The following is a 27,908-nucleotide window of genomic DNA, read 5'->3' as shown; positions in this document are numbered from 1 at the left end:
CCGCATGCATGTGCACATGACCCCGCCTTCCCCCCCACTTTTGACACGTGATGGACCCATTTTTCGCCCTCCTCAGGCTCCAGAGGCTTTCTAGGGGCCTGGGAAGGGCGAAAACAGCTTCCCCTCCACCCGGAGGCCCTCCGGAGGCTTCAGGAGGCTTCCCTGAAGCCTCCAGAGGGAGAAAAACAGCACAACGCACAAACTGGAAGTCCATTCCCGAACTTTGTTTTTTGCCCTCCGGAGGCTTCAGGGAAGCCTCTGGAAGGCAGAAAATGTCCAAAAATGAATGTTGAACATCTCTGTGGACATCTCTGCCCATATACCTTAGCAGTCTCCAATTTGACCTTCAGAGATTGGTAGTTCCTTCAGGTACGAATATTAAAATTCACACATGGACAATGCCCTCCTTCTATAAATAATATAGGTTATATCATATCCAGGGTTACTTGGAAAGGTCCAAGAATGCTCGTTTTAATCTGTTCGTAAAATCAAGATGGTTGGATGGAATTCAAGACATATACAATCTCTCAGGCATACATACCATGCCTTCCTTAACAAAGATCCCAGAATGTGATCTTCCAGTTTTGCATTTATATTTGGATCACATCCTTTGACCTGTTGATGATGTCTTGCAAGTTTTTAAAGTGCTAGTTTTAATGTGTTGTTTATTGATATTCTTTTCTGCAAATTATGTTACGTTGATTCTTGTGACACATATTTGAAAGAGCAAGAAATGTTTCTAGAAAGGCAACACAAGCTGCTCCCAGTGCTTCTCATTAAAACGCCAGTATTTCCACTCTAAAATCTTTCTTTTATAGTATTGCACCCCCAGGGACTGAATGAAGTATTCTTATTTAATATACCCATATGTTAAATATTTTCAGAATAACTGTAATCTTGATTACGAACGTATTGGATGCCAACGCAACCTGGCAAATCATACGTATCTAGTATTTCAACTGATGAATGACAAAAGAATAGTTCTTTAATTATGAGTTCACTGCTATAAAAAAAAAGTAGCAAGGGAATTATTACAGAAATTCCCCCATAACCCTTTACATGGTTTTAATTTGGGAGCAGTTTTGAAATGGAAACCAATCCAACACTTGAATGAATGAATTTTTCCCTATTTATACCCACCAGTCCTCAGCTTTTACCTATTATCCAGATCTCTATAGGCCTTTACCAAACTATCTCCTCACCCACCCCTTCAACCAAATAATGAAGCCAAGCTCACAGCCACAAGGACCCTGTAGAAGGACCTTCCTTATGATCAAATGGCTCAAACTGTTTTCTCCTCCCATTGACTTTCACATTAAGAAAGCGAGGCAATCATTTTCTCTTTGCAATATATGCTGTGCAAGCCTTATGTCCATACTAGACAGTTTATTCTGTAATTTAACTCATCTACATCTTTATACAGGGTGCTCTCAGATAGAGAATGACACTAAGGCCTAAAAATAGCCGTGCTATAGATGAAAGAAAACAAGTCCTTCACTTTACAGAGAAGGAGCATGTTTTGAATGCCTGTTTAAAAAATCTCTCCTTTTTGTGAGAGGTGGAATTATGATGGAAATTATATATTTCTCCCGATGTAAATACATATCCTCAAATGATAGCAAGGGCACATTTTTACTGGTATATCATACATTTTATTTATAGAGACATGTGTTCTTTAACAAGCAACTCTCATTTGCACCTCAAATATTTTTTACCAAGTTTCAATGCCAGCAATCTACCACATAAAAAACCTGCCTGGTCATCCTTTCTATTTTTGTTTTGTTCCGTTCAATCATATCACATTTTCAGAGCCTGCTTGGACAAATCCCTGCAGGTTTCTTGGTAAAAATTTTCAATGACTCCTTCCTAGGACTGAGATAAATTAACTAGCCCAAGGTCACCCAGCTGTTTTTTTTAGCCTACTGCCTTAAACACTACAGCAAAATGGCCCTTCCATACCAAAAAATAAATTGTGATTTGCATCAGTGGTGGGTTCCCAATTTTTTTTTCTACCAGTTCAGGCAGCTGTGACACTTCTGCGCATGCACAGAAGCATCTGGGCGGGTGAGCAGAGCCTCCCGCCACTGCTACTACCGGTTCGCCCGATCTGGGCTGAACTGGGAGCAACCCACCTCTGATCTGCATATCAATGTTCCCAAAAGTATTAAATAACTTCTTCGCAAATATCTATGGTAGCCAAGATAACTCAAAAGACAGTGCACTTGGTGCAGGTTATTCAGTCCCTAAGTGTTAAATGTTTGGTAGTTTCATATTTATTTGTTAAATGTATTAAATTTATATGCCACCCATCTCACTGACAATGTGAAAAAGTATCAGTAGAAGAGCACATGCTTTTACAGTTCTCAATTTCCCTGAGTTTAGTAAAGCTGGTATGAAATGTAACAAGATCATACATAATCCTTGCTCTGGCTAGGTGACTTCCCTATTTCAAATTGTAAGTGTGAATATATCAGGAAAAAAAAAAGAAATTTGAGTAAAGGTTTTTTTAAAAACTTCTGCATGGACTATCAGATTCAGGAATTAAGTGGAGATTCATAGTCTCCATATTTTATGTTCTGTTTTGAAATCCAACAATCGACACGTGATGATTATGAATCTGAAAGATGCAATTTGCACTGTAGTCTACAGGAAGTTGGCATACAAAAAAAAATACAAAATGCTACCTTCAAATGATAAAGTTACTAGGCATTAGTCTACAAAGCTAACTGCACTTAATGCTAGGATACATTTAACTACAGAAGAAATGTTACCTTTTCAAACAGGAGGCCCCCAAACTCCATTTTTACATGAAAAATTGGATTCCATAGAATACAACAAAATCTGTGAAAGTAATAATAATACTTAATGCTTGGCGCTTTAGATATTGACTAGCAATTTTTAACACACTACATCTAAACATTTCATTAATTTATATTTCAACACTAAGAAAAGGAGAGTGGATGGTTTTTTCCTCATTGTTGTCTGGCTCGGATATAACATTAAACTATAGTTGAATATTTAGGCTATACACATTATCCTTTCCTCTGATGTGTGGAGGTGAAGGAAATTTAAAAAAATATTGTAAGTAAGCAATTCTGGTCACCCAGAATTCATTTTTTAAATTATGGATTTTGTAAATTTGCCAACATCAAACCAAAATTCCAGGTTTACTTAATTCCAAAATTAAATTCTACTTATTATTTTTATAAATAAAAAAAATGCCACCTAGTTCACCAGATTCTGGAAACAGACATTTTTTTTACCAGTACTCATTGATATAAAATTAGATGTAAGGGCTTCTAATGTCCCCCACAAGCTAGGGGAGAATGTACAAGCCAAAGCAACAGTTTATAATTATGTCTGAACTAGTACAAAAATGTTAAGGAAAAACTGAATTATTGGATGTCAGAAGCAAAATTGTGCAAGACTTTTGATGTTCTCTGTAGCAAATAATTTAATCTTAGTATATCTAACAATTAAATAAAAATAATTCTGTTCTGTAGTCTTCAGCCTCCAACCTGACTCCTCTAGATGGTCCCAGGCAGCATGGAAATGGCAAGCTCTGTTGTCTGGATAATTTGGAACTTATGATTCCAATAAATCTGGGTATTATCAGATGAGGAAACCCGTGTTTGACTGTTTGTTGTCCTAATAGTGGCATTCCCAAATGTTTCAAAGATGTGTTATTTCCAAATACAAGAAGGAGAAAATGTCTTTCCTTCAGAATTATTTTACAGAAACCTTCTGAAAACTCAGGTGGGGGTGCTGAATATGTTCAATTTTTAATATAATATTTTGATATAATTGCCAATTTGCTGGATACAGCTTCATGCTTTGTTTGTTTTCACAAGAACATAGTAACTGAAAATTGTACAGCCTTTGTGTGAAATCCTGATAATTGTTACTTGAACAACAGCAGTTTTATGAATGGACAAGCCCCATTCATAAATGCTGTGATATTTCAATTAATTTGATTTCTGATGTTGGCTATATCATGGGCAGTTTCGTTGGCAGTTCTGTCCTGTTATGAATGCTAATACAGTTACAACATGCTATTCCTAGGAAAGCTTCAGATGCCTTATTTGGAAAACCTTCTTATGCTAAGAATGGGATCAGATCCAGTTAGGTTTATAATATATAAAACATGCTATTGAGTGAAAGAAATACAAAAAAACAAGCAGAAAATGTCTAAAAATAAATACAGAATGTGACAATCCAAATAATGGAACAATTAAAGGTTGGTTTAAATGGCTGTGTGTGGTTAACACACCAAACTAGACCATTGCTGATTTAATCATGGGGTACTGAGTTAGCCTTTTTGTGCATGCACAAACTGGCCTCCATGCAGGACAACTTTAGGGATGCTTTAATTCACAGGAGTGAACGAGGTGTATGCATGCTATTGCTTAACTTCTAGAATAACAAAGTCGGAAGGGACCTTGGAAGTCTTGTAATCCAAGCCCCTGCTCAAACAGCAAGTATTATGACATGCCAGACAAATGATTCTCCAAACTCTTCTTAAAAACTTTCAGTATTGGAGCACCCAAAACGTCTGGAGGCAAATCATTCCACCGATTAATTGTTGTCAGGAAATTTCTTCTTAGTTCTAGGTTAGAGCTCTCCTTGATTAGTTTCCATGTGCTTTTGCCCAGTTCCTAAGATGAGAGGAACTGCACTGCCATATAGCCAGCATTTGCCACACTTTCAAAAATGAGACTGGGCAGTGTTATAAACCTAACCTGCAAAACTACTCTGCAATTTAATGCAGAGTAATTTTAGGAGAGCAATTGATGAGTTCCACAATGGGCTTTCCCCTCCCACTCATGCCACCTACTGGAAAGATCATCACTCCTGTTTTCCTGAGCACACGGGTGGGTAGGAATTCAATCTGTAAATTGTATTATTGATTTAGAGACTCTACATTTTACTGTGTGCTTCTTCTGATAGGACTGTCAATCTCTTGATTAATCTGAATGACCTCTCGGTGGCAGGATCTATGAAATCATTTCATAAGACTATTCGTCTCCCGCCTGAACAATTGGAAGAGAAAATTTAAAAAGCAAACAGAGAATCCTAAATTATAGTGCTCTTAATGTTGTAATACTTTGGAGCGTTCTCTTTCTCCCCTGTGAACACAAGCTCCTCTATGAATTACTGTTGATTAGACAAATGGTCTTTTTCCTCTCCCTCTCACAATCCCACATGCATCTAAGAGAGAGACAGAGAGGGAGGGGAGGAAGGTGAGGAAGAGAGACTTTCCCCATCTCATGATCTGCCTCAGCACATGTGAACACAGACACACAAACAGATACATAAGAAATCCTAGCTGATGTATCTATGGACCTTCTGATTATTAAAATGCCATTGTGCCGCAGCAAGCAGAATATGAAAATGAGCCCAATGCTAACAGAAAATGAATTCTGGGTGGAGGTGAACTCTGTACTGACCAATACAACCTCACAAATTGTTAAGTAGCAGTGTTTCTGTCCAGAGAAAGAAATTCTACAAATTTATAAAAACTACAGTTTTAAGAAGAAGAAAATTAAATTAAGTCAAGGCATCCACAAACAGGAATATTGAAATTTCACTGTAAAACAGCCTGCTGTTCCACTGTAAAAGCAACCAACAACTTAGTACAGGATAAGTAATAGTTCTTAATAGCATGGTACTCATGAACAAGACTGACACGACAACACAGTGAAGATAGCATGGATGAAGTTTATCTTAAAAAACAAACACAACACAACACAAATCATTGGAGTGAGCTACAAAGTTCAGTTAGTTCCAAATGATGTAGAATATCTATGTTCATACCAATTTTACTAGTGGGAAGGGCAAGATCACTTCAGTGATACTGATCGCTCTTTACTTATAATATAAAACACAGGAAAAAAAACTTAATCCTAAACATATTTAACAGGGGGGGAAATCTTCCCTGAAGTTTATTAAATTGTACAATCTCTCTCCCCCCCCCTGTTTTTGTAGGTGTAGGTCAGTGGTGGGTTTCAAAATGTTTTAGAACTTCTTCTGTAGGTGTGGCCTGCTTTGTGGGAGTGGCTTGCAGGCCATGTGACTGGGTGGGAGTGGCTTGCCGGCCATGTGACTGGGTGGAGTGGCTTGCCAGCCATGTGACTGGGTGGGCGTGGCCAACTTGTAAAATGTGGTGAAATTCACTTAACAACACTCTTGCTTAGCAACCAAAATGTTGGCTCAGAAACTCTGGCATTTGAAGTACACAAGTCTTAAAGCTGTCAAGTTACAAGACCCTTGCACTCCTAACCCTTTAGAAAAAAAAACCCAGGGGTGTTTAAACTTGACAGCTTTAAGACTTGTGGACTTCAACTCCCAGAATTCCCCCTCCAGTCATGTTGACTGAGGAACTCTGGCATTTGAAGCATGCAAGTCTTAAAGCTGTCAAGTTACAAGACCCTTGCACCCTTAACCCTTTAGAAAAAGAAACCCCACAGGTGTTCAAACTTGACAACTTTAAGACTTTAAGGTTTACATAGGACTCTTAGAGGCAGGTGGGGTGATTGGTGAGCCAGCAAATCAGTGAGTGGCGGGTGGGGCAAGAGTGCAACGGGCGGGGGGAGGGAGCTGGAACCAGTTCTAAACGGCACAGTAGATTTGTGGAACCTCTTCTATAGAAGAGGTTAGAACTGGCAGGAACCAACCCCTGGTGTAGGTTTGTGTGTGCATGTGTGTGTCTGTGTTTATGTATGTGTACCTTTCAGCCACTGTTAATGCCTGGCGATTTCCTTGGCTAGTTCATACAGTTTTCTTGGCAAAAAATCAGTTTTCCATTGCTTCCTTATTTCTAAGGCTAAGAGAGAATGACTGGCTCAAAAAATCACACAGCTGGCTTTGTGCCTAAGATGGGACTAGAACTTACAGTCACCTGGTTTCTAGACTGCTGCCTTAATCACTACACCAAAGCTTTCTTGATAGGATTCTAAAACATAGCTTTTCTCTTTTCTTCAACTCCCGTTCCTAGAATACTGGCATAATTTTTCACTTTTTAAATTCTGTGGCTTTTTAGAATGCTCAGTTTTTATTAGACATTATTTGATTTGAGGGGGCAGATACCCTGAAGTTTTCTTATTTAAGTTGGGTTGTTTTGGAAATCATTCTGGTATCTCTCTTTTGTTTCCCAGGAGACCTGTTCAGTCAGCAGTCGCCACATGAGTTGGCTGTTAGAAGAATGATTTCTATTACAAGCATTTTTTTTCATATGCCATTTTTCTATCTATTTTTTATTTAAATTATAACTAAATAATTAATTAAGCTATTATCTAATGTAGAAACACATGAACACTTCACACCAATAATTTATGCATCCTGAGTAGAACATGGACTTTGTTGCATGTGAAATGCTTAGATTTACATGAATTGATCAGCTGGAACACTTCCCGCACAGATTCCAATGAAATGAATTTAATTGTCCAATTGTGCTCCACTTCCATTTCCAGAAACCTTGTAGGGGTTGTCCCTGGTGGTTTGTGCCCATTAATAATCTCTTCTAAAGTTATTTAAAGGATTCTGACCAGATATTGCATTATTCAAGGACAAGTAGATTGGATGACAGCCCAGAAGCATAGACCTCAAAAGGTCCCCCCACTAAACAACTGCAGAACCCAATCCTTTATTAAATTTGATCACAAATAGTCGTCATTCCAGTTCATATAAACCTGTTATTCTGAGGATGACTAAACAGAAATTGAGAATAATTATATATGTATACTTTAAAAAAACACACCTTCAAATAGCATATAATATATTGTGTGGAACTCAGTATGTTATAGTGTTATGTTTCATGGGCATCATACTTTTTATAAATAATACTGGACTTACAATATGACCCAAAGATTATAGAGCTTGGATACTTATGCATGTAAGTTTCTTTCTCTTTTATCTGTAGTTATTGGGAAAAAAGTTAATTGATTAATCCCTTTGTAGATATGTAAAATTATCTTTCTGTCCTGTGATCTAAGTGCTGAACTACAATATCCAACATAATAATGCACATTTTATTCTTAAAGAAAACGTCCATATCCAAACATACAGATTACAACAAATAATAGCTACAAGGTCTTCCTTTATTAACTCTGACAATCTACTTTTGTAGTCACAAATTAGGGGAGGGGAGTGTAAATCTGGATAAAAGAAGTCTGTAATAAGATTAACTTCCACAAGGAAATCAAAATTCTGGTTTTACAACTTGAAAATTTTGAAAATTTTTGGAGACAACAGGGCATACTTCCCTCTCCTCCCATTTTCGAAAAGGCAAGGACATCCATAGGAAAGTGAAAAAGCTGCAGTCAGTTGATGGCCAAGTAAAATGTATATTTTTACTATTTTTTAGGGAGGGTGCCTTTCTGGTTTATATTTGCATTTCATTATTAAAGCTAAATCCTTTTCAACTCAATTACTAATTAGGCATAACTGTGAGTTTACAGTGCAGTTCTTATGTGTTAAAAATGGTATATTTCTAACATGGGCAGAAGGGCTCTGAAGCCTGAAAGTCAAAGAGATTTGGATGCATCCTTGGGACCTTGAGTTGCCCAACTCTGAACTACTGTCTACAAATCTTCCAGGGAGTAAAACCCAATTTTAAACCATGGAGAGAATAGAATAAATGGCCACGCTACCTCACAAGAATTAAAGAGAAGCCCTACTCTGCTCTATCTAGGCTAGTAGGCCAGTTGGATTGCTATCTAGCTTCCACGCTATTTCTCAAAGAAACCATGCCTTCAGTGCCCAACCATACACTTCCTTATCAGATGTTGACTGATTCTAAATGTCAGTAATTCACTCCACAGAAAATTGTTTTGTCAAGGAATTGCTGTACCTAGCCACAAAAGTAGATTTTGTGCAGAGGCTGAAAAATTCCCACTTCCATAAATACTGTACAGCATTTCATACTTATTTAACCGATAAGCATAAACAGAACACCACAATACTTGCTTAATTTTACTGGGCTTAAGCATGCCAAAATGGTTTTTAATTTTTGATTTCTATAGCTGCCATCTCAAGAAGTGACAGTATTATTACTTATTTCATACGCAATATTATGTATATAATCATTTGCTGTCCCTTTTGGTGAATTTAGTTCTTTCCAAAAGAACCTTTTTAGATATTCAAATTGGGAATGATGAGCTACTTCTTATCTAATAGTAAAGCACATATTTAATTGTTATGTTCCAAGCTTTAACAACAAGTCTTCTTTTGAGATCAGACTTCCATATAGATGGTACAACAAACAGTTAAATTATTATTTCAATTTGCCTTAAATGATTCCAGAAACTTTCTCACCTACTCACTGCAGAACTAACCATTATTTGAATCAGTTATTTATAGACCTAAAGCATTACTTTAGTAGTATAGGCACATATTTCTATTTTCAAAGGAAACGGATGACTGCTGTCGGTTTCTGATATTCCTCAGTCACACGCAGGGTTTTACCTGCTCAAAAAACAGTAACATGAAAATTTCAACCAGAAAAGGGGTAAAAATCCTAACCGAAACAATGGCAATTTAAAAATCAACAGTCAATTCAGCTACATTTTCTATATACACAGACATAGAATTTCTAACTCCAATATCTGTCTCTTTGACAAGCAATATGCCTCTTTCAGTAGAAGGCATTTAGATAAACGTAACATCTGTCAAAAGCCACAAAAGATTTAAGGAAAGTATGTCCAATTTGCCTAGATATGCTAAATATGCTCAGTATGTTACCAGTCTCAAAAACATAACACTGTTTTTCTTTAGAAAAGATGTACTAGACAAAGATTCTTAATTTAAATATATCTTCTAAGTTCCTTTCACAGTTATGCATACATACTTTCAGGGCAAAAGGCAAATTAAATAAAGACTAGGCAGTATGATGTCAACAGGCTCTATCTTGAAGCCCAAGAGAATCCCTGTCATTTTTCCTGACCCCCCAGCTTCATTTATTAAATGATCATTTAAATTTTCAATAAAATATGGAAAGCTGGCATGTTCCTAAACAGAACCAGAACCATTATGATCGTCTTCATTTACAAAAATATTCTCAGCTGTAAATGTGCCTATCCAGGAATTCCACAACCATAACAGTTGAACATGTGATACCTATGGTGGAATTATCAGCCTTTATTCCCAATGGCACTGATTCCCTATGAGATTCTAAGTCTATTTAATTTATAACTGGAAAGTACTCCGTCTGCTGCTTGAAACCATTAAAACTGCATATAATTAGATCAAAGTCATGTGTGTAAGAGAAATTTCCAGATCAGTCTGCAACTTTAATGTATGGATTCACCATGTGTCCTTTGTTTTGAGGGGAGGTAATGTTGGCTTGTTTTCAAGAAGAATTAGAGATCCTAGCTTGCAAAGTATAATAAGAGGATTTTGAGGGTGTAAACTAGTCTTTGCTTGGACTTATGGCATACTGTTCAAAATGTGCCTTAAATGACTGGTAATTGACCTTACCATTAGGAGAGAAATGCTACATGTGTCATTAGTATGACTAAACCGAGAACCTGGTTTCCTTGTTCTCTATCTTACTAACAAACATGTTATTAAACCTTAATAGAATATGAGGCATGGTGGAGGTATAATTGCTAGGGCCAATCCATTTGTTTATTTGACGGATAATGGTTTGGAATGTAAGGCAAGTCAATGATAAACAGTATGAATTAATTAAATGAAGTGAATGGGAAAGGTACCGTATTTAAATTGTGTGCCTGTAAAACTAAGAGAAAGGAAGACAGAATAGATCTTAATGAACATGTTGATCTTGTGGGTTAAGAGCTAATGAATTAGAGCCCTGGATGTATACATTTAATTATGAACTAAAGAACTAAGTTATATGGAAAAGATACGATCTAAAGACTGCTCTGCATGCATCTGATAGCAGATTCCTATAAGTGTGTGGTAACTGCATGTTATGGCTCCAGTAAATTGTGTTAAGAGATAGAGATAGGTTTCAGGGAAAATTGTGCAACATTCTGACTTAATGAGAGCTGGGGAATAAACTCCATTCCATAACATGAATGAACAGACAAGAATGAGATGAGGGGTTAAGTGACTGAGCCTTTTGGAGACTGAAGAATGAATAAGAATTATAAATAGTTTAGAAAATACCTGCTTAGAAAAAAGCATTTTAAAAAAAGTAGTTTACGTTTACATATATTTCTGCAAAGGAATGAATATAAACTTGCAATCATGACTGGATGATAATGGAAGATTGAGAGAATTAGTGAAGGATACAAAGTTCAGTTCTTAAAAAGAGAAAGACTGTTTTTTGGTAATATCAGGAGAGTATCTTGTAAAAAACAATAATAGAAAAAAAAACTATGAAAGAAAAAGAGAAACTTTAAAACCTGTATGGTAAAAAATATTTTTTAACATAATGAATGAAAAATGAATACTGTAAAACAAAAAAGGCAGCGAACGTACAATGTTATTTTAATGGAAGTAATAAAAATATTGTTTTGTAAGTGGGCGAAGTGACTGAAACAAAGAGTCTCCACCAGAATGAATGGAGTTAAAAACAATGGAGTGATTTGTGATAAAACTGAAGCGAGGGAGTCTTGGAAAGAGTATAACAGAAATGTGTATGGAAATGATAATAATATGTCAAAAGGTAGTATTGCAACAAATGGCATAAACTTTAGTATCCAAGAAGAAATTGAAGAGCAGCTTGAAAAGGCTCAAATAGTGTAACCAGAGGGATATGAAAAACTGGATGTGGTTTGCTGATGGAAAGGCAGTGTGACTGTTTAGCTTCTTGAACACACAGTGCACTTATACCTGGTTGTTGGAAGAATGTGTTTATTGTTCCCCCTGAGCAAAGGAGAACATGGAGGATTGGTTTATTAAGAATACTAGCAAGTGTCTGGCAACATTCTGCATGAAAAGACTGAAGAAACTACAATGAATTATAATGTTTTACACAATATAGAGCTGAGGTCTGGTTGACAAAGGTGATACAAATGATATTATACCATAAAGCATGCATAAGAATAAACTGAATGCTTTGTAAATGGTTACCATTGAGCAGGAAGCAAGACAAAGGTGTCTAGTTGCTTAAGGTATCTATGGATAATGTTATAAGGAATACTTCAGGCAACATCCTGAACTATGGATTTGGATAACTCCTGAGTTAAGTGGTAATTGTCTTTTCTTTGGAATGCCTTATTGCAGTGATGGCGAACCGTTTTTGGCTCAAGTGCCATAAGTGGGGGGAGCGCAGGGGGGTTGTGTGCGGGCGTGCCGCACCCATAATGCAATGCGCAACCCCCTCAGTATGCATGCGCGCACTACAGGTGCTCCCCCCCATTTTTATATGCTTTTTTCGCCCTCCCCAGGCTTCAGAGGCTTTGTAGAAGCCTGGGGAGGGCGAAAACAGCCTCCCCGGACCGCCAGATGCCCTCCGGAGGAGTCAGGGAAGCCTCTGGACGGTCCCTGAAGCCTTCAGAGCGCTCAAAACGACCCTGTGAGAAAACCGGAAGTGACTTCTGGTTTGCTCGGAGGGTCGTTTTAAGTGTTCTGATGGCTTCAGGGACCGTCCGGAGGCTTCCTTGACACCTTCGGAGCGCTCAAAACGATCCTCCGAGCAAACAGGACTTCTGGTTTGCTCGGAGGGTCATGTTGAGCGCTCTGAAGGCGTCAGGGAAGCTCATGAAGCCTCCGGAGGGCCTCCGGGGTGGGCAGGGAGGCTCTTTTCGCCCTCCCCAGGCTCCTATAAAGCTTTTGGAACCTGGGGAGGGCGAAAAATGGCTTTAAAAAAGGGTGAACTCAGCTGGACAGCACGCGCATGCATGCTGGCCAGCTGACAGGGCAGCGCCTCGCATGCCCTGACAAATGGCTCCGCGTGCCATCTGTGGCATGCGTGCCATAGGTTCGCTATCACTGCCTTATTGCTTATCTTTTAAGGAAACAAGCAAATGAATGACCAAACCAATCAATCTACAGAGCCGAGGGAGTTCACTGTCCCTCAGATACCCGGGTGTGAGTCCCTTGGTGTGAACTGGGGCCCAGGGAGGCAGTGGGGCTTGCTGATTGTATACTTGGCTCCTCGCTATGCATCAGCAGCCCTGCCCGAGCTCCTCGAGCTAATCTCAACGACGGCAATTGAGACTCCCAGACTTCTGGTCATGGGGGACTTCAACTTGCCGTCAACGGGAGCGGCTTCTGAGGTGGCTCGGGAGTTCATGGCTTCCATGACGGCCATGGACCTGACCCAATTAGTGCAGGACTCCACTCACGAAGGGGGCCACACACTGGACCTCATTTTTGTATCTGAACAGTGGACGAGTGATCTGGGAATAGGGGATTTAGTCATCATGCCCCTGTCATGGTCAGACCACTCATCCCTCCGGCTGGACTTCCCTGGCGCTATCCCCCACCGCGAGGAGGCGGAACCAGACCCTATAAACTGGTACCGCCCCAGGCACCTGATGGAATCGGATAGATTCCAGACGGAGCTTGGGCCAATACCTGTAGCCTTGTCCCGCTCCTGCTCCAAGGACCTAGTGACTGCCTGGAATAGGGCGACGACTGGGGCCTTGGACCGGGTTGCGCCTTTGCGACCTCTCCTGCGGCATCGACCCACCCGGGCTCCTTGGTTTACTGAGGAGCTTAGGGTGATGAAGCGCCACAGGAGACGTCTAGAGAGCAGGTGGAGGTCCTCACGCTCCGAATCTGACCGAACACAGGTAAGAGCCTATTTGCGGACTTACCTTGTGGCAATAAGAGCGGCCAAACGTAGACATTGTGCTGCCCTTATTGCGTCCGCGGATAACCGCCCTGCCGCCCTGTTTCGGGTGACCCGCTCCCTTTTATCTCAGGGGGCGCGGGAGACACCCTTAAAGGGTAGAGCAGAGGAATTTGGGGAATATCTTCAGGACAAAATCGATCAGATCCGGAGCGGGTGGACCTCCGTCAGTGGACCAGACGAGCCGCCAACAGCGAGTCTTGAGAGACCATTCTGGGAGGAGTTTGACTCTGTTGCCCCCGAGGATTTGGACAGGTTGCGTGGACGGCTGCGACCCACCACATGTTTAATGGACCCGTGCCCCTCCTGGCTGGTACTGGCAGCCTGGGAGGTGACACGAGGCTGGCTCCTGGGCCTGGTGAACGCCTCACTGGGTGAGGGATACTTACCAACTGCCTTGAAAGAGGCGGTGGTGAGACCCTTGCTCAAGAGACCTTCGCTCGACCCAATGGAACTAGCTAATTATCGTCCAGTCTCCAACCTCCCCCTCTTGGCGAAGGTTGTGGAGAATGTGGTGGCGCAGCAATTTCCACGACACCTGGACGAATCCGACTATCTAGACCCACGCCAGTCCGGCTTCCGACCCGGGCACAGCACTGAGACAGCCTTGGTCGCGTTGGTTGATGATCTCTGGAGGGCCAGAGATAGGGGTTGTTCCTCTATCCTGGTCCTATTAGACCTCTCGGCGGCTTTTGATACCATCGACCATGGTATCCTATTGCGCCGGTTGGAGGGGATGGGAGTCGGAGGCACCGTTTTGCGGTGGTTCGGCTCCTACCTCTCCGACTGGAAGCAATGTGTGTTGACAGGGGGGCAGAGGTCGTCCCTGAGGCCACTCACCTGTGGGGTGCCACAGGGGTCAGTCCTCTCGCCTCTCCTGTTCAACGCATATGTGAAGCCGCTGGGCGAGATCATCCGTGGTTTTGGGGTTGAGTACCACCTGTACGCTGATGATACTCAGCTGTACATCTCAACCCCAAACCACCCCAACGAGGCTGTCGAAGTGATGTCCCGGTGTTTGGAAGCCGTCGGGGTCTGGATGGGGGACAACAGACTCAAACTCAACCCCTCCAAGACCGAGTGGCTGTGGGTGCCGGCACCTCGGTTCAGCCAGCTGACTCCATCGCTGGCCATAGGGGGCGAACAACTGTCCCCTGTGGAGCGGGCGCGCAATTTGGGCGTCCTCCTTGATGCCCGGCTGTCAATGGAGGACCATGTGGCAGCCGTGGCAAGGGGGGCGTTCCACCAGGTTCGCCTGGTGCGCCAATTGCGCCCCCTACTGGACCGGAGTGTCCTGCGCACGGTCACTCATGCGCTGGTGACGTCTCGCCTGGACTACTGCAATGCCCTCTACATGGGGCTTCCCTTGGGACGCATCCGGAGACTGCAGCTAGTTCAGAACGCAGCCGCGCGGGTTATTATGGGGAGTACACGTTACTCCCACGTAACACCTCTCCTGCGTGAGCTGCACTGGCTACCTGTGGCCTTTCGGGTGCGTTTCAAGGTATTGATCACCATCTTTAAAGTGCTCCATGGCATAGGACCTAGTTATCTGCAGGATCGCATCCTACCACACACGTCCCTGCGACCTATCCGCTCACACAGGGAGGGGCTCCTCCTGGTGCCGTCCGCTAGGCAATGCCAACGGGCGACACCTAGGAGTAGGTCCTTCTCTGTGATGGGCCCAACCCTCTGGAACGACCTCCCCTCTGACATTCGAACTACCACCGACCTCCGCTCCTTCCGTCAAAAGTTAAAGACTCACCTATTTCAATCAGCTGGCCTGGCACTTTCTTAGTTTTACCTCCCGGGGATTTATTTTAATTGGGTTTCGGGTTTTAATTGGGATGTTTTTAGGGTTTTAGAATAATTTATTTCTTGTACAGTCTATCTCCCCCTCCAAATGTATTTTAAATGTATTTCATTGTTATGATTGTATTTTATTTGCATTGACTGTACACCGCCCCGAGTCCCTTGTTGGGAGAGGGGGCGGTCTAAAAATCTAATAAATAAATAAATAAATAAATAAGTTCCCGCTGGAGGCCCAAATAATATTTTGGACACATTTGTGAAGGCTCAGTTCTCTTGAAAAGTCCATTTGCAGAGAAAGGTAGCAAGAAAAGAAGAAAAGGATTCTCAGCAGCAAAATGAATACTTTCAATGACAATGGTGATGGATACATCATTTGGGGACCTGAAGGCTGCAGAAATTGTATCTGTATGGTTGTTAAGAGTCAACACCAACTTGGTGACACATCATGTCTATCGCCTTTTCTCCTAGGCTTTAGTTATTTGCCTTCAAAAGAATCCTACAAATGATCCTTTAAAATCAAGTTGTTGCTATGCTAATCCATTCAATGCATTTTTATGTTGTCTACTACTAATCCTCAATTGTTTTACAATTAAAATAAATCAAAATTTCTTGTACTTGTTTACACATCCTTGTAGATTTTGTCTTCTTTCCTTCCCATTAGTGTAAGGTAATTTGTTGGAATTTAATTTTGTGAATAGGAAAGATTGCAGGTTCTATGTAAAGCCTCCTTTAATGTGGGTCTAGGAAACTAGGAAAACAGAGGAAAAGAAAATATGCTTTCTAAATAGAGGAAGAGCAGTTTACTAGGTAGCTAATAAAAAGGTTTTGGCTCAATTTAGGCAGCACTTAAATGAAGAGCAAGAAAACCAAACTGAGTTACCCACAACTTCAAAAGCTCTCTTCCCTGATGCAATTGATAATTTGCAGATGAAGTTGACATTTTGATTTAGAAACCTGACGATATAAATCAGTAAAGAAGTATTTGTACATATTAAAAAAATGGCAGTGCTGAAAAGTCTGGTAATTAATTCACACACAAGAACCATTTTTCATCGGGAAAACATTAATAACAATTTGTATTAGTGATGTGTAAAACTGATGTGACATAAGTTTTAAAGTAAACAAAAATAATCAGGATGAGATGACCCACATATTTAATTATTCATATAAATAATGTACATTTTTTAAAACATTCCCTGCAACACTAAGGAAAGTCAGCTTAAAATTATATGTGAGCTTTTATTCCTGGAGCTAGAGGATAAATTTGACACTGAAGCTGCTTATTTTATGGGTTTCTGTTTTTATTTAGCTCAAAAACCTAATCCCATTATTGCAGTCTCCCGAGATCTATAGTATAATACAAGCACATATTCTGCATTTGTCATGACAATCATGATAACGATTTTTCAAATCGTCTTCCATAGATAGTCCTAAAGCTAAATTAAAGCTTGTACATTACAACTTGCTAATTTATAAAACATATGGAATAAAGTGTTGGAATACTTTGTATTAAATGCTTAGGCATTGAAATCATGTTAAAGATTCAAATTTTAATTTTAGATGCACTTCATCTTAGATGCTAAAAGGATATTTGATAAGGGTGGCTAACAAATTCCATTTATTAGAAAGGTAAGATTGAATAGGGCATAAATATTGGACATGTTTGGGTAATGTTGAATGAGATACCAAAGATTTGGAATTTATCAATATGTGAAAAAACTCTGGATCTTTCATGCATAAACCATACTTAAAAGATTGTTTTATTTTGCTGGAAAGATCTCTGAACTCAGGAGGAATTAGCATGCTAACAGATGCCAATTAGTCTTGAATTAGTATGCTAACAGATGCCAATGGACAAAAGTAATTGATTCAAAGATCAAGCAGAACTGGGCAGAGTATGCTTAAATTCTATACAGTATTTTCAAGTCTTTTGGCTGTAAATTAGAAATAGAAATATCATTATGGTTTGTCCACAGTCAGCCTGATGTTTACTGGGATAGGTTGATGCTGTCTGCAGGTGTTAAAGGCATCAACACAGGATGTAATCTGTTCTTAGTAAAACTGCCTTTTGCAATTGACTGGTGGTGATTTTATCAATATCGATGGTGTTCAAGTGGTGTTCCAGTTGTTTTAGGATTGCACCCAGGATGCCTATTACTAATGGTTACTATCTGTACTTTCTTTTCCCACAATTGTTCTATTTCTATTTGGAGGTCTTTGTATTTTGTGATTTTCTCCAGTTCTTTTTCTTCTGTTCTGAAATCTACACTACTCTTTCTTTTTCTTCTTCTTCTTCTTCTTCTTCTTCTTCTTCTTCTTCTTCTTCTTCTTCTTCTTCTTCTTCTTCTCCTCCTCCTCCTCCTCCTCCTCCTCCTCCTCCTCCTCCTCCTCCTCCTCCTCCTCCTCCTCCTCCTCCTCCTCCTCCTCCTCCTCCTCCTCCTTGTATTTCTTGTAAAGGGTGTCAACATACAAGATACCTTCGAATATATTCCCTATTTACTCTTACCTAAAGAAAGAAACTGAATGGTCAAGGATTGGCAAAACATCATTTTGTGCAGCAATCACATCTGATTTCCTGCTGGCTTGTGATGTCAGAACCTTGTGCTGTCCTTCCCTTCCCTTCCCTTCCTGTATGTAAGGGAAATAGTCAGAGCCAAAAATGAGAATAACGTGATCTGGTGATACTGAAGCAGTTAAAACTTTCCCAAATTCCATTTCCTTGGGAATAATGGATTCCAGGATCCCAGTCAGTCCATTTAAGGTACATTTGTTGATTATAACGTTTTCCTTCTGATGCACTGTTTCACTCAGTCAACGGTTACAGACATGAGAAATTCAGTAGTATATAGACAGATTGAGGGAGACTGCACTGGAAAAAGATGAATGTGGTTTTAAAACTGGATGAAGAAATACCAATAAGTTGTGAAATATTGATACAGGTAATAGTACTCTGATAGCTAAAATTGTAAATGATCAGCAAGCTGTAGTAATGAAATTGAAAAAAAAATTGACCTAAACTTACATACAGATATAAAAAAGACTAAATAAGTGACAATATATACATAAACCAGTCTCAGGATTGATAACAAAGACACTTAAGTGGTTGATAGATTCTGTTTTGGGGGGACTATTAATGATAAAGAAACCAACAAGTCAAGAAATATGCCATAGACCAAAACTTGGTGGACTAGCCATAAAGACCTTGAAAAATATATTCAGATGCCATGATATGTCTGTGCTTGCAAAGATAAGAATCATGCAGAAAACAGTTTTTCCTATGACACATTATAGAAGTGAAAGTTGGACCTTGAAGGAGAAGAATAGAAAGGGTACCAACATGTTTGGATTATGGTACTGGAGAAGATTCTTGAAAATACCATGGATAGCAAAGGAAACAAGCAAATGGATCATAGAATAAATCAACCTAGAGTTCTCACTAGAGGCAGAAATAATATTTCACATACACTTGTTCTCTTGAAAAGTCCACCTGTTGAGAAAGGTGGAAAGGAAAAAAGAAAAGATCAGCAGCAAAATTAATGGGCTCAATTACAATCAATGGTGAAGGGTGCACCATTTGGGGACCTGAAGGAGGCTAGAGAAAGTCTATGTGGTTGCTAAGAGTCAACACCAACTAGATCGCACATAATTAATCACACCTACAGCTTTTTCCTTTTGGCTTTAGTTATTTGTCTTCAAAATAATCCTACAAATAATCATTTAAAATTAAGATGCTGAGTTGCTAATCCATCCAATATAGTTTTTACAATGCTTACTCCTCCTCCTATTTTTACAATAGTTAAAATAAATCAAAATCTCTTGTTCTTGCTGATATAGACACATACATTTTCTCTTCTTTCCTTCCCATTAGCCTAAGGCAGTGGTGGGCAACCTTTTTTTTCAACTGAGCCAAATCTCGCCAAAACCACGATTGAAATTTATTTTGAGAGCCACATTTTTAAAACCGAAAATACATAGGATGGTACACTGTTTTTAGTTTCAATAAACTCTGGCATTTGAAGCACGCAAGTCTTAAAGCTGTCAAGTTACAAGATCCTTGGACCCCTAACCCTTTAGAAAAAAAAAACCCAGGGGTCTTCAAACCTGACAGCTTGAAGACTTGTGGACTTCAACTCCCAGAATTCTGAGAATTGAAGTCCACCAAGGGCATCAATCATATTAGCCCAGGGATCTGCAAAATTGGCTCTTAAGACTGGTGGACTTCAATTCCCAGAATTCTGAGAATTGAAGTCCACCAGTCTTAAAACACCCAACTTTGCAGACCCCTGTGTTAGCCCAAAGCCTGGTGCTGGGCCTTGCTCCCCCATTGGTGGAGCCCCAAGAAGCGAGGAGGGAGAAAAAGAGACGGAGGCCAAGGAGCTTCTCCCCCGCCCCCCCCAGCAAAAATCTAACCGGGGAGCTGGGCAGTAGCAAATTAGCCAATCATGCGAGGAAAGCGAGGTCTGACCGGGTGGGCAGTGAAACTCCAGGGCTCTCTGTTCTAATTCCCCGTGAAAACTGTTGCCTCTGAAGCGTTTGCTCTACTGTTTGAACCTTTAAGCGTCCCTTTTCCTTTTTTCTTTTCAACCCACAATGATTAGGGAGGATCCTGAAGTCGGGCGGGGACGAGAAGCGAGGAGGCAGAAAAGGCTAAACTGCCTCCTCGCTTCTCGTCCCCGCCCGACTTCAGGATCCTCCCTAATCATTGTGGGTTGAAAAGAAAAAAGGGAAAGGGACGCTTAAAGGTTCAAACAGTAGAGCAAACGCTTCAGAGGCAACAGTTTTCACGGGGAATTAGAACAGAGAGCCCTGGAGTTTCGCTGCCCACCCGGTCAGACCTCGCTTTCCTCACATGATTGGCTAATTTGCTACTGCCCGGCTCCCCGGTTAGATTTTTGCTGGTCCCCGCCCGACTTCAGGATCCTCCCTAATCATTGTGGGTCGAAAAGAAAAAAGGGAAAGGGGCGCTTATTTTGAAGTGCCCAAGAGGAGGGAGGGGAGCGGGCACTTCAAAACAAGCGCCCCTTTCCCTTTTTTCTTTTCGATCCACAATGATTAGGGAGGATAATAATCCGGCACACAGAAGAGCCGCATTAAAATGTGTAAAGAGCCGCTTGTGGCTCGCGAGCCGCGGCTTGCCGACCACTGGCCTAAGGCAATTTGTTAGAATTTAATTTTGTTAGAATAAATAGGAAAGTCTGCTAATTAAGTTATTCATATTGGCAGGTTCTGTGCAAGATCTTTAAATTATCTGAATGTTAGAAAAAATCAAAACATTTTGCACAATTAGTTTTGGTAGAAATAAGTATGTGAGAGTAGGTACTTTTAATTTGCATTGCAAATCCCTTTGTGAAAAATATTTGTGATGGAAAGAATATACAAATGCTTTAAATAAATTAACATGTAAATTTAATCATCATATGTTATATCAGAAATTCAATCGTTTTGTTTTAAATAATGTTTACATTGCGGTGCAGGTTAAACTAACATGTTTGTGAATATAAAAGTGCTAAATTTATGCAGCGTTCTATAATTATTTCGCAACTTGTTATAAAATGGAAAACACCTGGAACAGTTTACTTTTCTTACAGGCTTCTAACTGTAAAAGAACAAAGAGGAAGGAGAATAAAACAGAATCAGTGTGAAATTATTTGTCCTCATTATTCATTCAAAGCAGAAGACCCAGTGTAAATGTTCACTTAAGGATATAACTATCCAATTCAACACATTTATCAGCTTCTATGAAACTGAAACATGATTGGCCAGGAAGCTTAATAGTCACTATTGCCTTAACTGCATATTTTCCATGAACACAAGGTTGAAGGTGAAGACAGTTAACGCCACATGATTCTCTTCCACCTACTCTCTTCCCCCCCAAATATCTACACAATGAGTGACAAAGATGACAGAAGGTGTTAACTAGAATCCTTGCTTGAGTAAATTATGGTCAAAAAGCAGTATTTTACACATCATACATTTCTTTGGAATTTGCCTAGCCTAGATTAGGTATTTTTATATTCCACTGATTATAGTTAAAGGTTAAACATAGGGATACCTTTGTCTGAACAGAAGCAATTAACCTTTTGGCTATTTCAAATTGATTTTGCTTGAATGACAACATGTACCTGTCGCAGATATGAAATTCCTTACCTCTCCCACCCACCCAACCCCCATGTTTCTATTTCTTTTCAAATTCCTGGCTCCGGTTTTCTGTTCTGCTGAGTTACCTCCCTCCCTTCCTTTCACTTATCAAGTTCACATGTACAATAAGTCTCCTTCTACCTTCCTTTTTCTTCTCACAATTCAGGTTGGCCCAGCTAATAACAAGACAATATTCTCAGATTTAGATGAACTCAGTTAAGGTGAATTAGCCAAGGATGCTTAAGACCAAAGCAAATCAGTCATTCGCTTTCTGTGACAGATAGGCAGCTAAGATAATCATTTTGTGCTATTGTACTTTGGATTTTGGATAATAATTAAAATTAATTTAGTCAAGTACTTTAAAGGGTATGAATGGCATAGTATACAATATAAGCATATTGTATAAGTAATTGCCACTGGCTGGACAGATTTCCTTATTGTGCATAAGTGATGGTTAGAAAGTAAACTATGCAACTTAGAGACCTTGTTCCAGACAACAAGTCTTTATATAGGGTGTAAAAACTTATATATTGAACTGGGCAACAATGTTCCCTCTAATTTTTTTCCCAGTGTGTGCAGAAAAGTATAGTGTTTGAGCGGCATATTTTCATGCCTGAGCACCTGAATTTTATTCACAACAACGTTTATTCCAGTCTTATCATTAGCTTTATGTTTCGACATCAGTTCTGTCAACATCCTGGATGCCATTAAGCAAAGGTGTTGTTATATTACTTATTTCTGTGCTCATTTAGATCTATCTGTAGACCTTATCTGTAGATCTACCCCATCTAATTTATCTCTCAGCCTATGATATAAACCTAATTACAAAATTATAAATGTCTACATTACTAACATAACTATTCTCCACCTTGATTAAACAGATGGTATCTATTATAATTTGCTGTATGTGGATTGCTTTCTTCAAATTCCACTTTTATTTTATATTTCTGGAGGAACATATGCTAAGCTAGATGCTTGTCATAATCAGCCTGGGTAACTAGGGTTTATAAAGTTCATTGTAAGGCAGGTGCCTCCATTTGGTGGGGGGGAGTAAGTTAAAAAATCCCCAGTAGAAAGTCAACCAAAAGTCCGTACCTCCGTAGGGGGGAAAAATTCCAAAACTGGGGCAGGACAAGAAAGACCAATGGATGAGTCAGCAGAAGGAACTGGACATTCAGAGGGAAGGAGGGAGAATAGATATGATCCTCAAGATTATATCAATAGATGAAAGATAGATGAGACACAGACAGACCAACCGACATAGTTAATAGAGCTGAGAGATGGACAGATAGACAAATAGTGAGGAGAATAAAACCATTGAAGCAACTGGCAGAGGTTCCCAGCAGTGGCCCCATTGATCTGCGCAGAACACAGGCTCTATTTCAATTGAATCCATTGAAGACAAGATCTCCAGGACAATCACCTGAAGCAAAGGAGGCGCGGCCGGCTCTTCAGGGCGAGGAGGGAGCCGGAGAATGGGCAGAGAGCACCGGGGAAGTGGACAGGAGGTGGCGGCCACTCCCCTTCCCGACCCCAGAGCCTCCCGAGGGCAGAAGGTAAGCACTGCCTCTGGAGCCGTGTGGTTTCCCAAGCGGAGGAGAGCGGGGCGCTGGATTGGAGGCTGTGGGCGTCCCGCGCTTGGTGGCTCCTTAATAAGCACTTGGCCATCAGCCTGGAGGGAGGCGCCAGGGAGGGCAGGGGGCGGGTGGGTGAGTGTAGGTGGGAGGCCCGGCTTACAAGGTGGGAAGTGGACAACTTGCTACGCAGCTTAGAAGGAACATTGCTGGGCAATATGAACAATGTAGGGATCTTTCTGATGATCTGGTTGCACTATTAGGTTCCTACCTAAACTTCTGAATCTGATTTCTGGATTGGTGCCAGAATCCCTTTGCTCTTTGGTGTTAGGAGCTTGATCAGGGAGAGTTCTGGAGTTCATGGTTTCGATAGGGCCCATGGTTGGGGTGGGAAAGGTAATGGAGAACCTGTTATGCCCTATCAGAGCCTGAATCTGCGGGGGAAGATGAGCTGGAACAGGAGTCGACAGAGATCAAGGAGGCAGTTCTGTTGGCTTTGGAGGAAACTGGGGAAGGGCAGAGCCAGTCAGGCCAAGCATTTCAGGATTAGAACAGCTTGTAGACAGGGAGGAACAGGGGCAAGATGAACATGAGAGACATCAGGCGATGAGCAAGGACCATCCCCTCCTGATTCTAGAGCATGAAGACAAGAGAGAAGGCAAGAACAACATAGACTGAAGCGCTATGAGGGAGGAAAGTGCCCTGCCCCCTTCATAAGGCACACCTGAGTACTGAGATGTAAGGAAATGCTGGTGGGAGGGGCATTGGTTGGGAACAAGAATTGAATTTGTGGAGCCTCATGTGCACTTGCGGATGTCTGGAGATTACTTTGCTTGCCCGGTTTGCCTGCTTCACTGAGCGTCTGGCTCTGATTACTGTTTTGCTCACCTTGCTTACTGGACTACTTGCAGCCAGAGGCTGTTGAAGGTGTATGTGAGAGCTTTGCTCCAGGGCTTGTAGTAAATGTGGAGACATTGGGGGCAAAGTTTAAGCAAAAAAGAAAGTTAGACCTGTTATCTGGCTTTGTTGCTTTCATGCAACACCACAGGTTATAACAGAACCTGTGTTGTTTCATGGTATCAACAGTATGATGTCATTCAAATCTAAATTGCTACCCAACCTATGCAGGTCATGTTGTCAATGTCAATGGAGCGGAAGGGAGGAGGAGGGGGAGGATATCATTCCTCTACAGGGCTCGCTGATTTCAACAGTCGTAGGGAGGGGCAGATACGAGGACAGATTAAGAACTCATAGTCGGTTGGAAGACCGTGGGTGCTGGTTACACCCGGTCGTTCGTACCAACCCCCGCATTCTAGGTGGTCAGGAGCTGCAGACCCAGGGCCTGAGGCTGTTGCTATGCAATGCGAGGTCCGTCGTTAATAAGGCCCCCCTCATCTACGATCTAATTTTGGAGGGGGAGCCGGACCTCGCGGGAATAACGGAGACCTGGCTGGGCCACGAGGGAGGTTTACCCCTCGTGGAAATGTGCCCACCAGGCTACCTAGCATTTCACCAGCCCTGGGCCCAGGGAAGGGGTGGTGGGGTAGCAGCGATTATCCGGGAGGATTTAGAGCCAAGGGAGTCCACTGTGCCACAGACGTCCGGGTGTGAATCCCTTGTTGTGAAATGGGGCCCTGGGAGACAGTTGGGCCTGCTGATAGTATACCTGGCTCCTCGCTGTACATCAGCGGCCCTGCCTGAACTCCTCGAGCTGATCGCATCGGTGGCGGTTGAGACCCCCAAACTCTTAGTGATGGGGGATTTTAACCTGCCATCGGTGGGAGAAGCATCCGAGGGGGTTCGGGAGTTCATGGCTTCCATGACAGCCATGGACCTGACTCAATTGATTCAGGGCCCGACACACGAGGGAGGACACACCCTGGACCTTGTTTTTGTCTCTGGCCAGTGGTTGAGTGATCTGGGAGGAGGGGACTTAACCATCACTCCCCTGTCATGGTCAGAACACTCACTCCTCCGACTCGACTTCCCTGGTGCTACCCCCCGCTGCGGGGAGGCGGAACCTGAAAACACTAGATGGTTCCGCCCCAGGCGCCTGATGGAACCAGATAGGTTCCAGACGGAGCTTGGGCCACCTCCTGCAACCTTGACCCGCCCCCGGGTAGAGGACCTGGTGGTCACGTGGAATAATGCGACTACCGGGGCCTTGAACCGGGTGGCGCCTTTGCGGCCTGTCTGGCGGCAACGATCCACCCTGGCCCCTTGGTTTACCGAGGAGCTAAGGATGATGAAACGCTGCAAGAGATGCCTAGAGAGTCATTGGAGATCCTCCCGTTCCGAATTTGACCGAACACAGGTACGAGCCCATTTAAGGACGTACCTTGTGGCATTGAGAGCGGCCAAACGTCAATATTGTGCCCCTCTCATTGCATCCGCAGAGAACTGCCCTGCCGCCCTGTTTCGGGTGTCCCGCTCCCTCTTGTTTCAGAGGCCGCGGGAGGCCCCTTTACAGGGTAGGGCAGAGGAGTTTGGGAAATATCTGCAGGATAAAATCGCTCAAATCCGGAAGGATTGGGTCCCTGTCAGTGGCCCTATGGAGACGTCCGTGGCGAGTCTTGAGACATTGATCTGGGAGGAGTTTGACTTGGTTGCCATCGAGGATTTGGACAGAATGCATGGACGACTGCGACCCACCACATGTTTATTGGACCCATGCCCCTCCTGGCTTGTACTGGCATCCTGGGAGGTTACACGTGACTGGCTCCTGGGCCTAGTGAATGCTTCGCTGAGTGAGGGGTCTCTCCCGGCCTCTTTGAAAGAGGCGGTGGTGAGACCCTTGCTCAAGAAGCCTTCCCTGGACCCTATGGAGCTGGCCAATTATCGTCCTGTCTCCAACCTTCCCTTCTTGGTGAAGGTTGTAGAGAGTGTGGTGGCTTATCAGTTTCCATGACATCTGGAGGAAGATGATTATCTAGATCCGCGCCAGTCCGGCTTCTATCCCGGGCACAGCACGGAGACGGCCTTGGTCGCGTTGGTAGATGATCTCTGGAGGGCCAGAGATAGGGGTTGTTCCTCTATCCTGGTCCTATTAGACCTCTCGGCGGCTTTTGATACCATCGACCATGGTATCCTGTTGCGCCGACTGGAGGGGCTGGGGGTCCGGGGCACCGTTTTGCGGTGGTTCGGCTCCTACCTTTCCGGTCGGACGCAACATGTGTTGGCAGGAGAGCAGAGGTCGACCCTAAGCCCCCTTACGTGTGGGGTGCCACAGGGGTCGGTCCTCTCGCCACTCCTGTTCAACACATATATGAAGCCGTTGGGTGAGATCATCCGTGGTTTTGGGGTGGGATATCATCTGTACGCTGATGATACTCAGCTGTACATTTCCACCCCGAACCACCCCAACGAGGCCGTCGAAGTGATGTCCCGGTGTGTGGAAGCCGTACGGGTCTGGATGGATGACAACCGACTCAAACTCAACCCCTCCAAGACGGAGTGGCTGTGGGTACCGGCTCCCCGGTTCAGCCAATTAATTCCATCCTTGGCCATCGGGGGCATTCAACTTGCCCCCGTGGAGCGGGCGCGCAATTTGGGCGTCCTCCTGGATGCCCGGCTGTCCATGGATGACCATGTGACAGCCGTGGCAAGAGGGGCGTTCCACCAGGTTCGCCTGGTGCGCCAATTGCGCCCCCTACTGGACCAGGACGCCTTACGCACAGTCACTCATGCGCTGGTGACGTCTCGCCTGGGCTACTGTAACGCTCTCTACATGGGGCTTCCCTTGAAATGCACCCGGAGGCTACAGTTGGTCCAGAACGCAGCCGCGCGGGTAATTATGGGGAGTACTAGGTACTCCCATGTGACACCTTTCCTGCGCGAGCTGCACTGGCTTCCTGTGGTCTATCGGGTGCGTTTCAAGGTTTTGATAACTATCTTTAAACCACTCCATGGCTCAGGACCTAGTTACTTACGGGATCGTATTCTGCCCCATACATCCCTGCGACCAATTCGCTCGCACGGAGAGGGACTCCTCCAGGTGCCGTCCACCAGACAGTGTCGAGGGGCGGCGCCTAGGAGTAGAGCCTTCTCTGTGGCGGGCCCAGCCCTGTGGAATGACCTCCCTCCGGATATTAGGACTACGTCTGACCTCGGTCCTTCCGAGTTAAGCTCAAGACCCACCTATTCCAAGTAGCTGGCCTGGCTCAACCATGATCTAACTATATCGCTCCTGACGGGTTTTTATTAGTGTAATTTAATTGAATTTATTTATTGGGGTTTTTAAATATTGTGATTTTTTAATTGTTTTTTATCTATCAGCCTACCTCCTCCTTGTATACGTCTTATATACGTCTTTGTTATATGTATGTCCTGTCCAGATATGTATTTTATATGTTTTATTGTACGCCGCCCCGAGTCCTTCGGGAGAGGGTGCGGCTAAGAAATAAATATTCTATTCTATTCTATCCCAGTGTCCAAAAAATGTTGAGGCCTAAGTAGGATGAAACAGGGTAAAGCAAGCAAGATGGAGCTGTAGTTTGTGCACTAAAATGCCTCATCATCTCTAATGTTATCTCTTGATGAGATGGCACAGAAGTAGGTCTGGAATGCAGAGTTCTTCCTGGACAAGCATCTTCTGTTGGTTGACCAAATTGAGACTATGGCCA

At 42.5% G+C, this 27,908-nt stretch overlaps 1 protein-coding gene across 1 annotated transcript in view; it reads right to left on the bottom strand.

Annotated features, from left to right (window-relative positions):
- The window catches only part of DLGAP2 (DLG associated protein 2), a 195,721-nt gene that overhangs the window by 107,587 nt on the left and 60,226 nt on the right, over positions 1–27,908 (bottom strand). The window contains exon 3 of the mRNA XM_081945749.1: positions 2,772–2,841. The gene's annotated coding sequence lies outside the window, so the exon portion shown is untranslated. The remainder of the gene's footprint in view (positions 1–2,771; positions 2,842–27,908) is intronic.

The sequence above is a fragment of the Natrix helvetica genome (genome assembly GCF_964273705.1).
Source record: "Natrix helvetica genome assembly, chromosome: 2".
NCBI classification, from domain to species: Eukaryota; Metazoa; Chordata; class Lepidosauria; order Squamata; family Natricidae; genus Natrix; species Natrix helvetica.
Note: the sequence above shows the minus strand (reverse complement) of the source record. Positions and strands in the feature narration are given on the sequence as shown.